A 13,916-nucleotide genomic window follows, 5' to 3' on the forward strand; every position below is an offset into this window, starting at 1 on the left:
TGCTTGCCTGTCTGAGTGTCCTTGGACAAGTAACCTAGCACCTCAGGACTCACATCCGCGTCAGAGATATAAAAGCTGAGGAAAACTCAAGGCCAGGAGGGCCCTCATCGCTGTTCCGAAGGCCTCCATTCACCGGCTTCAGCCTTCACTGCTGTGAGCTGGGTGTTGGAAAGCTTCTTCTTGGGCAGCAAGGGCCCTGGGGAAGTTCTAGAATTTCAGATCCTGGTCCCATTGTGCCACCAACCATCAGAGTTACTGTGAACCAGGCTCAGCCCACCTGGCCTCAGCCCCCCCCCCCCCCCCCGGCCCCTGCAGCGCAGACAGGATTCCCCGGACACAGGCAGAGCCTTCAGAGCCTGCGGGGTGCAGGGAGCAGGCTCCCCAGGGCAGCTGACTGGCTGCAGAGGCCCCTCGGTTCCACCCGCGCCCAGCCCCTCCACTTGTACCCAAAGGCCCCTGAGGGGTCCTTTCCTATCTTCCCCACGAGCATCGGCAGGAATCTATAATAATAAAAATGTAATATGCTAATTAGACTGGACAGCCAGACGGCCTTCCGGACAGCCTTCCGACAACCTTCCGGACGAAGGCTGGGCTGCAAGGGCCGAGCCCCTTGCATGAATTTCATGCGTCGGTCCTCTAGTGAATAATAATCAGACAAATAAATAAGCAAAATGCATGGCGCATCCTTGTTTGGGCAAGTCTGTCAGAGGATGTGAGCCTCAAGGTTCTGCTGGAGAAAAGCCCGTCATCACAGCACACCCAATGCGGAGCGGGAGAATGAGAACGAGCGACAGCGGCAAGGCCCTCACCAACACCCCAGGATTCAAGTCCCAGTCCTGCCTAGGATTCCTCTTTTCTGTGAAATAAAGAGCACAGGACCTACTTAGAGGGCGGACAGGAGGCTCCAACTAGTAGAGGATGTAAAGTGCCCACAAACAAAGGGTTGGCTCGCGGGGGCAGGGACAGGGTGGGGGCGCCTGGCTCAGGGAAGTTGCTGCCTCCCTGCCCCCACCCGGGGGAGTGTGTGTGTCCACTGTGAATGCAGAGCTGCAGGGCTGCGGCTCAGAGGAACAGATGGCCCAGGTCTGAGAGGCTCATCGCTCAGTAAAGCTCCCTTTAATCGGATTCTCCCCACAAGGTGAGCCCCACAGACATGTCAGCCTGCGAGGCCGCCAGGCGCAGGGCTGATGGGCACAGGTGCGCCGCACAGCCTCGGGGACCATTCCCAGGGCAGCCAGCAGTCCTTGCTTTGCTTTCCAAGCTTCACTCACGGGCACACGCCTCACGCACTCACTCTCACCCCTCCCGCTGGGCACTGGTCAGGCTGGGAGGCTCTGAGGCTGTGGTGCACCAGGAGGCTGAGGGCTGAGGAGCCATCACCGTTCCACAGAATGGGGAGCATCATGGGCGGGGCCGGCGTGGGAGGCTGGGGAAAGGAGGAGCTGGTGCCTGAGCTGGGTTCCGGGGAAGCTCCAGCTGGGAGAGAAGGGTCTATCTGTCTGTATGTCTGTTTGAGGTGAGTAGGGGTGCAGCAAGGGCCAGGCAGGAAAACTTGAGTATTTGAGGAAAATTCAGCAACTGGACAGCAACACCAAGGGACAAAGAGAAAGGGGGATTCACTCTGGGGCCCTATGAGCCCCTAGATATGTAGAGTTTATTCTGAGATGAGAAGAGCCAGAGACACGGTGAGCAGAGGAGAAGGCAGGCAGGGAGAGGGGCCTGCTGGGATGAAGGCGGGACAGTGGGCCAGGCAGACGGGAGGGGAGACGTGGGCTTGTGGGCTGTGTGGGCAGGGACCATTCCTGGGTGCGCAGGCTCCCACCGAGAGCTTCCCCGGCAAGGGGACCCTCACCTTCCAGCAACGCCGAGAGCCAGCCCTGCTCTCTCTATTCCCCACCCCTCACACCCTCCAAAACAGGAAAAGAAAGAAATCTCACACAAAATTAAACACCTGTACTCAAGACTCAACCAGGAGGAACAATTCAAAGGCCACGTGCCCGACCACTGAGCCAAGTCCTTCTTTACCCTCAGAAAGCCCCGGGCCTGAGGCCAGCCCTCCGAGGACGCTGGGAAGGGAAGGTCAGACATTAAATGCACAAATAAAAGTGTAACCGGACAACCAAGCGTCCGCTGCCTGTCACTACTTGAGCCAATTCAGCAGAAACCGGGTTGAATCATATGAGCGTTTAGTCCAGTCCTGCCAGCAGCTGGGTGAGCAGCAGGTCGTCCACGAAAATCTGCTCTGCCTGCCCCCCCACCCCCACTCCCGCCCCCGCCGCATAAGCCACTGTGTATAGAGGTAGAAGGACAAAGGAAAGTTGGCAAAGGGCAAATGGGCAGTTTACAGACACGCCAAGGGCTGGGTCCTCAAAGGGCTGAGTGATATGCAAGGGCTGGGGCTACCTGGGGAACAGCCAAAGGGAGTGCCGGCTCCCACGCAAACAGGTTTCTGTGGAGCTGCAGGAGCTGGAGCACCCCTCCTCTTCCTCGCCACATGCGTTTTAATTGGTGAGTCTGCGGACAATCATGTGGTAGGGTTTTCAAGGCTCTCAGGGACCCTTTGAGATGACAAGGAAACCCCAAACATCTGAAAGTGACTTTTAGTTAGAAAACTGGACTTCTCAGCACCCTGATTCCTTGAAGAACTCAGCCATGTTTGCAGTGGTGCCATTAGAGAAAGCGTGCCATCTCCATAGCAACTGAAGGGGCCCACACTCGCTGACTGTGGGATCCTGTACTGCTGACAGCTTCAAGCTTCCCAGACAGAACTGGGTTCAAATGATGGCTCACGTCATGTGCCCACTGTGACGTCAGGGGCCTCAGGTTCCCGTCTCTGCAATGAGACTGAGAGCCTCTCGCGGAGAGTAAATAGACGAGAAATGCCTGGTTCCACAATAGAAGCCAAATGGTCACAGATCTGCTTCCACCAAACAGGGCCGCCGCTCCCCCCAGGACCAGGCTTCCTGGAGCAGTTCCATTCCCGCCCCTAAAGGGCCTCCTGTTGGCGCCGCACATGTTACAGCCCCATGTTCCCACCCTCTGCTGACTCATCTCCCAGCGTATCTCTGGGCAAACTGTTGAGGGTGCCCTTCCTGGGGCAGAGAGGCCACGTCTGGTTTGCTCAGTGCTCCGAGGCCCTGCTGTGGCCCCAGGGACCCTGCAGCACTTCCCTGCCATGAGAACAGCAGGCAACTCCTGGGACCAGGTGAGCCAGGCTTCGGTTCAGTCAGGGGCTGGCCCTGTGCTTACTGGCAGCCTGGTAGCCTGCGCCAGCTCCAGAGGCAACTGGTAGGCTTGCTATCAGTAGCTCCATCCCTGGAAAGGGTCACTGGCTCATCTGCTATTTAACGTGTCAAACCACACTGCGCCTCTCCGGACCTGCAGAGTGTGAACCAGAGGTGGGAGGTGTCAGGTTATAAGATGTCAGAACTGAAAAGGTCCTTTTCTACATCAAAATGAGCCTTTCTGCTCAATTCAGTGATTAAATATGCTGTGGATCTGAACAGGAGTCGAGAGCAGGGGTCTCCACCCCTTGCTATTGGGTGGAGTCAGAGAGACATGCCCTAGACCTGTGGGTCACAAACAATGGAAATACATCCTGCATATCAGATATTTACATTATGATTCATAACAGTAGCAAAATTACAAATATGAAGTGGCAACAAAAATAATTTTATGGTTTGGTCACAACATGAGAAACTTCATTAAAGGGTCATGGCATTAGGAAGGTTGAGAACCACTGCCCTAGAGGGACCTCCTTACACGGACCTGCCCTAGAGGGACCTGCCCTAGAGGGACCTGCTCTGAGGGACCTGCCCTAGAGGGACCTGTCCCAGAGGGACCTGCTCTGAGGGACCTGCCCTAGAGGGACCTGCCCCAGAGGGACCTGCCCTAGAGGGACCTGTCCTAGAGGGACCTGCCCCAGAGGGACCTGCCCTAGAGGGACCTGTCCTAGAGGGAAGTGCCCTAGAGGGACCTGTCCTAGAGGGACCTGTCCTAGAGGGACCTGCCCTAGAGGGACCTGTCCTAGAGGGACCTGCCCCAGAGGGACCTGCCCTAGAGGGACCTGTCCTAGAGGGACCTGCCCCAGAGGGACCTGCCCTAGAGGGACCTGCCCCAGAGGGACCTGCTCTGAGGGACCTGCCCTAGAGGGACCTGCCCCAGAGGGACCTGCTCTAGAGGGACCTGCCCCAGAGGGACCTGCTCTGAGGGACCTGCCCCAGAGGGACCTGCCCTAGAGGGACCTGCCCTAGAGGGACCTGTCCTAGAGGGACCTGCCCCAGAGGGACCTGCCCTAGAGGGACCTGTCCTAGAGGGACCTGCCCCAGAGGGACCTGCCCTAGAGGGACCTGCCCCAGAGGGACCTGCTCTGAGGGACCTGCCCTAGAGGGACCTGCCCCAGAGGGACCTGCTCTAGAGGGACCTGCCCCAGAGGGACCTGCTCTGAGGGACCTGCCCCAGAGGGACCTGCCCTAGAGGGACCTGCCCTAGAGGGACCTGTCCTAGAGGGACCTGCCCCAGAGGGACCTGCCCTAGAGGGACCTGTCCTAGAGGGACCTGCTCTGAGGGACCTGCCCTAGAGGGACCTGCCCCAGAGGGACCTGCCCCAGAGGGACCTGCTCTAGAGGGACCTGCCCCAGAGAGACCTGCCTCAGAGGGACCTGCCCTAGAGGGACCTGCCCCAGAGGGACCTGCTCTAGAGGGACCTGCCCCAGAGGGACCTGCTCTGAGGGACCTGCCCCAGAGGGACCTGCCCTAGAGGGACCTGCCCCAGAGGGACCTGCCCCAGAGGGACCTCCCCTAGAGGGACCTGTCCTAGAGGGACCTGCTCTGAGGGACCTGCCCCAGAGGGACCTGCCCTAGAGGGACCTGCCCCAGAGGGACCTGCCCTAGAGGGACCTGTCCCAGAGGGACCTGCTCTGAGGGACCTGCCCCAGAGGGACCTGCCCTAGAGGGACCTGCTCTGAGGGACCTGCCCTAGAGGGACCTGTCCCAGAGGGACCTGCTCTGAGGGACCTGCCCTAGAGGGACCTGCCCCAGAGGGACCTGCCCTAGAGGGACCTGTCCTAGAGGGACCTGCCCCAGAGGGACCTGCCCTAGAGGGACCTGTCCTAGAGGGACCGGCCCTAGAGGGACCTGTCCTAGAGGGACCTGCCCCAGAGGGACCTGCCCTAGAGGGACCTGTCCTAGAGGGACCTGCCCTAGAGGGACCTGTCCTAGAGGGACCTGCCCCAGAGGGACCTGCCCTAGAGGGACCTGCCCCAGAGGGACCTGCTCTGAGGGACCTGCCCTAGAGGGACCTGCCCCAGAGGGACCTGCCCTAGAGGGACCTGCTCTGAGGGACCTGACCTAGAGGGACCTGCCCCAGAGGGACCTGCTCTAGAGGGACTTGCTCTAGAGGGACCTGCCCCAGAGGGACCTGCCTCAGAGGGACCTGCCCTAGAGGGACCTGCCCCAGAGGGACCTGCCCTAGAGGGACCTGTCCTAGAGGGACCTGCTCTGAGGGACCTGCCCCAGAGGGACCTGCCCTAGAGGGACCTGCCCCAGAGGGACCTGCCCCAGAGGGACCTGCCCTAGAGGGACCTGTCCTAGAGGGACCTGCTCTGAGGGACCTGCCCCAGAGGGACCTGCCCTAGAGGGACCTGCCCCAGAGGGACCTGCCCTAGAGGGACCTGCCCCAGAGGGACCTGCTCTAGAGGGACCTGCCCCAGAGGGACCAGCCCCAGAGGGACCTGCTCTAGAGGGACCTGCCCCAGAGGGACCTGCTCTGAGGGACCTGCCCCAGAGGGACCTGCCCTAGAGGAACCTGCCCCAGAGGAACCTGCCCTAGAGGGACCTGCCCCAGAGGGACCTGCCCTAGAGGGACCTGCTCTAGAGGGACCTGCCCCAGAGGGACCTGCTCTGAGGGACCTGCCCCAGAGGGACCTGCCCTAGAGGGACCTGTCCTAGAGGGACCTGCTCTGAGGGACCTGCCCCAGAGGGACCTGCCCTAGAGGGACCTGCCCCAGAGGGACCTGCCCTAGAGGGACCTGCCCCAGAGGGACCTGCCCTAGAGGGACCTGCTCTGAGGGACCTGCCCTAGAGGGACCTGCCCTAGAGGGACCTGCTCTGAGGGACCTGCCCTAGAGGGACTTGCCCCAGAGGGACCTGCCCCAGAGGGACCTGCTCTGAGGGACCTGCCCTAGAGGGACCTGCCCTAGAGGGACCTGCTCTGAGGGACCTGCCCTAGAGGGACCTGCTCTGAGGGACCTGCCCTAGAGGGACCTGCCCTAGAGGGACCTGCTCTGAGGGACCTGCCCTAGAGGGACCTGCTCTGAGGGACCTGCCCTAGAGGGACCTGCCCCAGAGGGACCTGCTCTGAGGGACCTGCCCTAGAGTGACCTGCCCCAGAGGGACCTGCTCTAGAGGGACCTGCCCCAGAGGGACCTGCTCTGAGGGACCTGCCCCAGAGGGACCTGCCCTAGAGGGACCTGCCCCAGAGGGACCTGCCCTAGAGGGACCTGCCCCAGAGGGACCTGCTCTAGAGGGACCTGCCCCAGAGGGACCTGCTCTAGAGGGACCTGCCCCAGAGAGACCTGCCCTAGAGGGACCTGCCCCAGAGGGACCTGCTCTAGAGGGACCTGCCCCAGAGGGACCTGCCCTAGAGGGACCTGCCCCAGAGGGACCTGCTCTAGAGGGACCTGCCCCAGAAGGACCTGCTCTGAGGGACCTGACCTAGAGGGACCTGCCCCAGAGGGCCCTGCTCTAGAGGGACCTGCCCCAGAGGGACCTGCTCTGAGGGACCTGCCCCAGAGGGACCTGCCCTAGAGGCACCTGCCCTAGAGGGACCTGCCCCAGAGGGACCTGCTCTAGAGGGACCTGCCCCAGAGGGACCTGCCCCAGAGGGACCTGCTCTAGAGGGACCTGCCCCAGAGGGACCTGCTCTGAGGAACCTGCCCCAGAGGGACCTGCCCTAGAGGGACCTGCCCCAGAGGGACCTGCTCTAGAGGGACCTGTCCCAGAGGGACCTGCCCTAGATGGACCTGCCCCAGAGGGACCTGCTCTAGAGGGACCTGCCCCAGAGGGACCTGCTCTGAGGGACCTGCCCCAGAGGGACCTGCCCAAGAGGAACCTGCCCCAGAGGAACCTGCCCTAGAGGGACCTGCCCTAGAGGGACCTGTCCTAGAGGGACCTGCTCTGAGGGACCTGCCCCAGAGGGACCTGCCCTAGAGGGACCTGCCCCAGAGGGACCTGCCCTAGAGGGACCTGCCCCAGAGGGACCTGCTCTAGAGGGACCTGCCCCAGAGGGACCTGCTCTGAGGGACCTGCCCCAGAGGGACCTGCCCTAGAGGGACCTGCCCCAGAGGGACCTGCCCTAGAGGGACCTGTCCTAGAGGGACCTGCTCTGAGGGACCTGCCCCAGAGGGACCTGCCCTAGAGGGACCTGCCCCAGAGGGACCTGCCCCAGAGGGACCTGCCCTAGAGGGACCTGTCCTAGAGGGACCTGCTCTGAGGGACCTGCCCCAGAGGGACCTGCCCTAGAGGGACCTGCCCCAGAGGGACCTGCCCTAGAGGGACCTGCCCCAGAGGGACCTGCTCTAGAGGGACCTGCCCCAGAGGGACCTGCCCCAGAGGGACCTGCTCTAGAGGGACCTGCCCCAGAGGGACCTGCTCTGAGGGACCTGCCCCAGAGGGACCTGCCCTAGAGGAACCTGCCCCAGAGGAACCTGCCCTAGAGGGACCTGCCCTAGAGGGACCTGTCCTAGCGGGACCTGCTCTGAGGGACCTGCCCCAGAGGGACCTGCCCTAGAGGGACCTGCCCCAGAGGGACCTGCCCTAGAGGGACCTGCCCCAGAGGGACCTGCCCTAGAGGGACCTGCTCTGAGGGACCTGCCCTAGAGGGACCTGCCCTAGAGGGACCTGCTCTGAGGGACCTGCCCTAGAGGGACTTGCCCCAGAGGGACCTGCCCCAGAGGGACCTGCTCTGAGGGACCTGCCCTAGAGGGACCTGCCCTAGAGGGACCTGCTCTGAGGGACCTGCCCTAGAGGGACCTGCTCTGAGGGACCTGCCCTAGAGGGACCTGCCCCAGAGGGACCTGCTCTGAGGGACCTGCCCTAGAGGGACCTGCTCTGAGGGACCTGCCCTAGAGGGACCTGCCCCAGAGGGACCTGCTCTGAGGGACATGCCCTAGAGGGACCTGCCCTAGAGGGACCTGCTCTGAGGGACCTGCCCTAGAGGGACCTGCTCTGAGGGACCTGCCCTAGAGGGACCTGCCCCAGAGGGACCTGCTCTGAGGGACCTGCCCTAGAGTGACCTGCCCCAGAGGGACCTGCTCTAGAGGGACCTGCCCCAGAGGGACCTGCTCTGAGGGACCTGCCCCAGAGGGACCTGCCCTAGAGGGACCTGCCCCAGAGGGACCTGCCCTAGAGGGACCTGCCCCAGAGGGACCTGCTCTAGAGGGACCTGCCCCAGAGGGACCTGCTCTAGAGGGACCTGCCCCAGAGGGACCTGCCCTAGAGGGACCTGCCCCAGAGGGACCTGCTCTAGAGGGACCTGCCCCAGAGGGACCTGCCCTAGAGGGACCTGCCCCAGAGGGACCTGCTCTAGAGGGACCTGCCCCAGAGGGACCTGCTCTGAGGGACCTGACCTAGAGGGACCTGCCCCAGAGGGCCCTGCTCTAGAGGGACCTGCCCCAGAGGGACCTGCTCTGAGGGACGTGCCCCAGAGGGACCTGCCCTAGAGGCACCTGCCCTAGAGGGACCTGCCCCAGAGGGACCTGCTCTAGAGGGACCTGCCCCAGAGGGACCTGCCCCAGAGGGACCTGCTCTAGAGGGACCTGCCCCAGAGGGACCTGCTCTGAGGAACCTGCCCCAGAGGGACCTGCCCTAGAGGGACCTGCCCCAGAGGGACCTGCTCTAGAGGGACCTGCCCCAGAGGGACCTGCCCTAGAGGGACCTGCCCCAGAGGGACCTGCTCTAGAGGGACCTGCCCCAGAGGGACCTGCTCTGAGGGACCTGCCCTAGAGGAACCTGCCCCAGAGGAACCTGCCCTAGAGGGACCTGCCCTAGAGGGACCTGTCCTAGAGGGACCTGCTCTGAGGGACCTGCCCCAGAGGGACCTGCCCTAGAGGGACCTGCCCCAGAGGGACCTGCCCTAGAGGGACCTGCCCCAGAGGGACCTGCCCCAGAGGGACCTGCTCTGAGGGACCTGCCCTAGAGGGACCTGCCCTAGAGGGACCTGCTCTGAGGGACCTGCCCTAGAAGGACCTGCTCTGAGGGACCTGCCCTAGAGGGACTTGCCCCAGAGGGACCTGCCCCAGAGGGACCTGCTCTGAGGGACCTGCCCTAGAGGGACCTGCCCTAGAGGGACCTGCTCTGAGGGACCTGCCCTAGAGGGACCTGCTCTGAGGGACCTGCCCTAGAGGGACCTGCCCCAGAGGGACCTGCTCTGAGGGACCTGCCCTAGAGGGACCTGCTCTGAGGGACCTGCCCTAGAAGGACCTGCCCCAGAGGGACCTGCTCTGAGGGACCTGCCCTAGAGCGACCTGCTCTGAGGGACCTGTCCTAGAGGGACCTGCCCCAGAGGGACCTGCTCTGAGGGACCTGCCCTAGAGGGACCTGCTCTGAGGGACCTGCCCTAGAGGGACCTGCCCCAGAGGGACCTGCTCTGAGGGACCTGCCCTAGAGGGACCTGCCCCAGAGGGACCTGCTCTAGAGGGACCTGCCCCAGAGGGACCTGCTCTGAGGGACCTGCCCCAGAGGGACCTTCCCTAGAGGGACCTGCCCCAGAGGGACCTGCCCTAGAGGGACCTGCCCCAGAGGGACCTGCCCTAGAGGGACCTGCCCCAGAGGGACCTGCTCTAGAGGGACCTGCCCCAGAGGGACCTGCTCTAGAGGGACCTGCCCCAGAGGGACCTGCTCTGAGGGACCTGCCCCAGAGGGACCTGCCCTAGAGGGACCTGCCCCAGAGGGACCTGCTCTAGAGGGACCTGCCCCAGAGGGACCTGCCCTAGAGGGACCTGCCCCAGAGGGACCTGCTCTAGAGGGACCTGCCCCAGAGGGACCTGCTCTGAGGGACCTGCCCTAGAGGGACCTGCCCCAGAGGGCCCTGCTCTAGAGGGACCTGCCCCAGAGGGACCTGCTCTGAAGGACCTGCCCCAGAGGGACCTGCCCTAGAGGGACCTGCCCCAGAGGGACCTGCTCTAGAGGGACCTGCCCCAGAGGGACCTGCCCCAGAGGGACCTGCCCCAGAGGGACCTGCTCTGAGGGACCTGCCCTAGAGGGACCTGCCCTAGAGGGACCTGCTCTGAGGGACCTGCCCTAGAGGGACCTGCCCTAGAGGGACCTGTCCTAGAGGGACCTGCTCTGAGGGACCTGCCCCAGAGGGACCTGCCCTAGAGGGACCTGCCCCAGAGGGACCTGCCCTAGAGGGACCTGCCCCAGAAGGACCTGCCCTAGAGGGACCTGCCCTAGAGGGACCTGTCCTAGAGGGACCTGCTCTGAGGGACCTGCCACAGAGGGACCTGCTCTAGAGGGACCTGCTCTGAGGGACCTGCCCTAGAGGGACCTGCTCTGAGGGACCTACCCCAGAGGGACCTGCCCTAGAGGGACCTGCCCCAGAGGGACCTGCCCCAGAGGGACCTGCCCTAGAGGGACCTGCCCCAGAGGGACCTGCCCCAGAGGGACCTGCTCTAGAGGGACCTGCCCTAGAGGGACCTGCTCTGACGGACCTGCCCTAGAGGGACCTGCCCCAGAGGGACCTTCTCTGAGGGACCTGCTCTAGAGGGACCTGCCCCAGAGGGACCTGCTCTAGAGGGACCTGCTCTAGAGGGACCTGCCCCAGAGGGACCTGCTCTAGAGGGACCTGCCCTAGAGGGACCTGCTCTGAGGGACCTGCCCTAGAGGGACCTGCCCCAGAGGGACCTGCTCTAGAGGGACCTGCCCCAGAGGGACCTGCTCTGAGGGACCTGCCCCAGAGGGACCTGCCCTAGAGGGACCTGCCCCAGAGGGACCTGCTCTAGAGGGACCTGCCCCAGAGGGACCTGCCCTAGAGGGACCTGCCCCAGAGGGACCTGCTCTAGAGGGACCTGCCCCAGAGGGACCTGCTCTGAGGGACCTGCCCTAGAGCGACCTGCCCCAGAGGGCCCTGCTCTAGAGGGACCTGCACCAGAGGGACCTGCTCTGAGGGACCTGCCCCAGAGGGACCTGCCCTAGAGGGACCTGCCCTAGAGGGACCTGCCCCAGAGGGACCTGCTCTAGAGGGACCTGCCCCAGAGGGACCTGCCCCAGAGGGACCTGCTCTAGAGGGACCTGCCCCAGAGGGACCTGCTCTGAGGGACCTGCCCTAGAGGGACCTGCCCTAGAGGGACCTGCTCTGAGGGACCTGCCCTAGAGGGACCTGCCCTAGAGGGACCTGTCCTAGAGGGACCTGCTCTGAGGGACCTGCCCCAGAGGGACCTGCCCTAGAGGGACCTGCCCCAGAGGGACCTGCCCTAGAGGGACCTGCCCCAGAAGGACCTGCCCTAGAGGGACCTGCCCTAGAGGGACCTGTCCTAGAGGGACCTGCTCTGAGGGACCTGCCACAGAAGGACCTGCTCTAGAGGGACCTGCTCTGAGGGACCTGCCCTAGAGGGACCTGCTCTGAGGGACCTACCCCAGAGGGACCTGCCCTAGAGGGACCTGCCCCAGAGGGACCTGCCCCAGAGGGACCTGCCCTAGAGGGACCTGCCCCAGAGGGACCTGCCCCAGAGGGACCTGCTCTAGAGGGACCTGCCCTAGAGGGACCTGCTCTGAGGGACCTGCCCTAGAGGGACCTGCCCCAGAGGGACCTGCTCTGAGGGACCTGCCCCAGAGGGACCTGCCCTAGAGGGACCTGCCCTAGAGGGACCTGCCCCAGAGGGACCTGCTCTAGAGGGACCTGCCCCAGAGGGACCTGCCCCAGAGGGACCTGCTCTAGAGGGACCTGCCCCAGAGGGACCTGCTCTGAGGGACCTGCCCTAGAGGGACCTGCCCTAGAGGGACCTGCTCTGAGGGACCTGCCCTAGAGGGACCTGCCCTAGAGGGACCTGTCCTAGAGGGACCTGCTCTGAGGGACCTGCCCCAGAGGGACCTGCCCTAGAGGGACCTGCCCCAGAGGGACCTGCCCTAGAGGGACCTGCCCCAGAAGGACCTGCCCTAGAGGGACCTGCCCTAGAGGGACCTGTCCCAAAGGGACCTGCTCTGAGGGACCTGCCACAGAGGGACCTGCTCTAGAGGGACCTGCTCTGAGGGACCTGCCCTAGAGGGACCTGCTCTGAGGGACCTACCCCAGAGGGACCTGCCCTAGAGGGACCTGCCCCAGAGGGACCTGCCCCAGAGGGACCTGCCCTAGAGGGACCTGCCCCAGAGGGACCTGCCCCAGAGGGACCTGCTCTAGAGGGACCTGCCCTAGAGGGACCTGCTCTGACGGACCTGCCCTAGAGGGACCTGCCCCAGAGGGACCTGCTCTGAGGGACCTGCCCTAGAGGGACCTGCCCCAGAGGGACCTTCTCTGAGGGACCTGCTCTAGAGGGACCTGCCCCAGAGGGACCTGCTCTAGAGGGACCTGCTCTAGAGGGACCTGCCCCAGAGGGACCTGCTCTAGAGGGACCTGCCCTAGAGGGACCTGCTCTGAGGGACCTGCCCTAGAGGGACCTGCCCCAGAGGGACCTGCTCTGAGGGACCTGCTCTAGAGGGACCTGCCCCAGAGGGACCTGCCCCAGAGGGACCTGCCCTAGAGGGACCTGCCCCAGAGGGACCTCCCCCAGAGGGACCTGCTCTGAGGGACCTGCCTTAGAGGTACCTGCCTATTGGCCTTTCACCACAGGTGGAGGTGGGAGACTCAAGGAGAAGGAGTCTCATTGTGCAGGTTGGTCAGCCTGGGGGACCGGTGACTTGGAGCCTGAGCAGGGTCTGTCCGGATGGCCAAGCTCAGGTCCCAGAGCAGGGAGTCCTTCCTTCCAGCTATGACAGAGGAAGCCATCAGGGCCTCCTACTGAAAGGCCAGAATCAGGCCGTGGTGAGGCCTCCAGGAAGAACTGTTTCCCAGGTCTCGGGGCCTGAGGGTGACTGCTCCTTCCGTGCTCCCCAGACCTCTCTGGTTGTGGCATTGAAGGTCCCACATCCGAAAACACCCTCAGTCCCAGGCAAGCTCGGATGGCTAGTCACTCCAGCAGAGGCAAGCCTGTGCGATCAAGGGCTTGATCTCTGTAAGAAGACAATATAAACTGCAAATATCAAACGCGTGCTGTGGAAGGGATGTGTGAGCTAGGGGCTCAGCTGAAGACTCAGCAGCTTCAGGCATCTCTGCCGTGGGAAGAGCTTCGGCTGTTTTTGAACCCGGCTCTGGGCCTCACTGGCTGTGTGAGCCTCGGCAAGTGCCGTACCCTCTCTGTGCTCTAACTTCTCCCTTTCTACAGCAGGGACAGGCATACCAGGAGAGGCTGTGCTGGTCACATGAGATGATAGAGTGACAGGACAGGCTGGGGGGGCCCTTCTCTGTCCCTCTCCAGTGCACGTCTGTTGACTGAATGGATGGAGGGGAGAGAAGCCACTTGGTGAGGGGATGGGCCAGGACACCAGCGGGCTCTTCTGGGCCCACTGACAGGGCACTTGTCCGGGAGATTCTGGCCCTGCTTCTGGCACTGGGCCTGCAGAAGGCGGCAGTCCTCGTCCGGAGACGAAGCTGCCGCATGTCTGTGCAATTGAAAGTGCACCTTCGGGCGCAGGGCCACGCCCAAGGGGCTCAGGAGGAGTGAGGATGAGGATGAAACTGCCAAGCTGTCTGGGACCCGATGCGCCTTCCGGCCCCCATCCCGGGCTCTCAGACGGAAAGGCTGGAGTGGCTGCTTCTCCCTGGTGCTCAGAGGACTGGTGATGAGGCCTCAGGAGAGCGGGCCTAGCTGGGGGGCGCAGGGCGG

This window comes from Myotis daubentonii, chromosome 13 (assembly GCF_963259705.1).
Source record: "Myotis daubentonii chromosome 13, mMyoDau2.1, whole genome shotgun sequence".
In the NCBI taxonomy this organism is placed as follows: Eukaryota; Metazoa; Chordata; class Mammalia; order Chiroptera; family Vespertilionidae; genus Myotis; species Myotis daubentonii.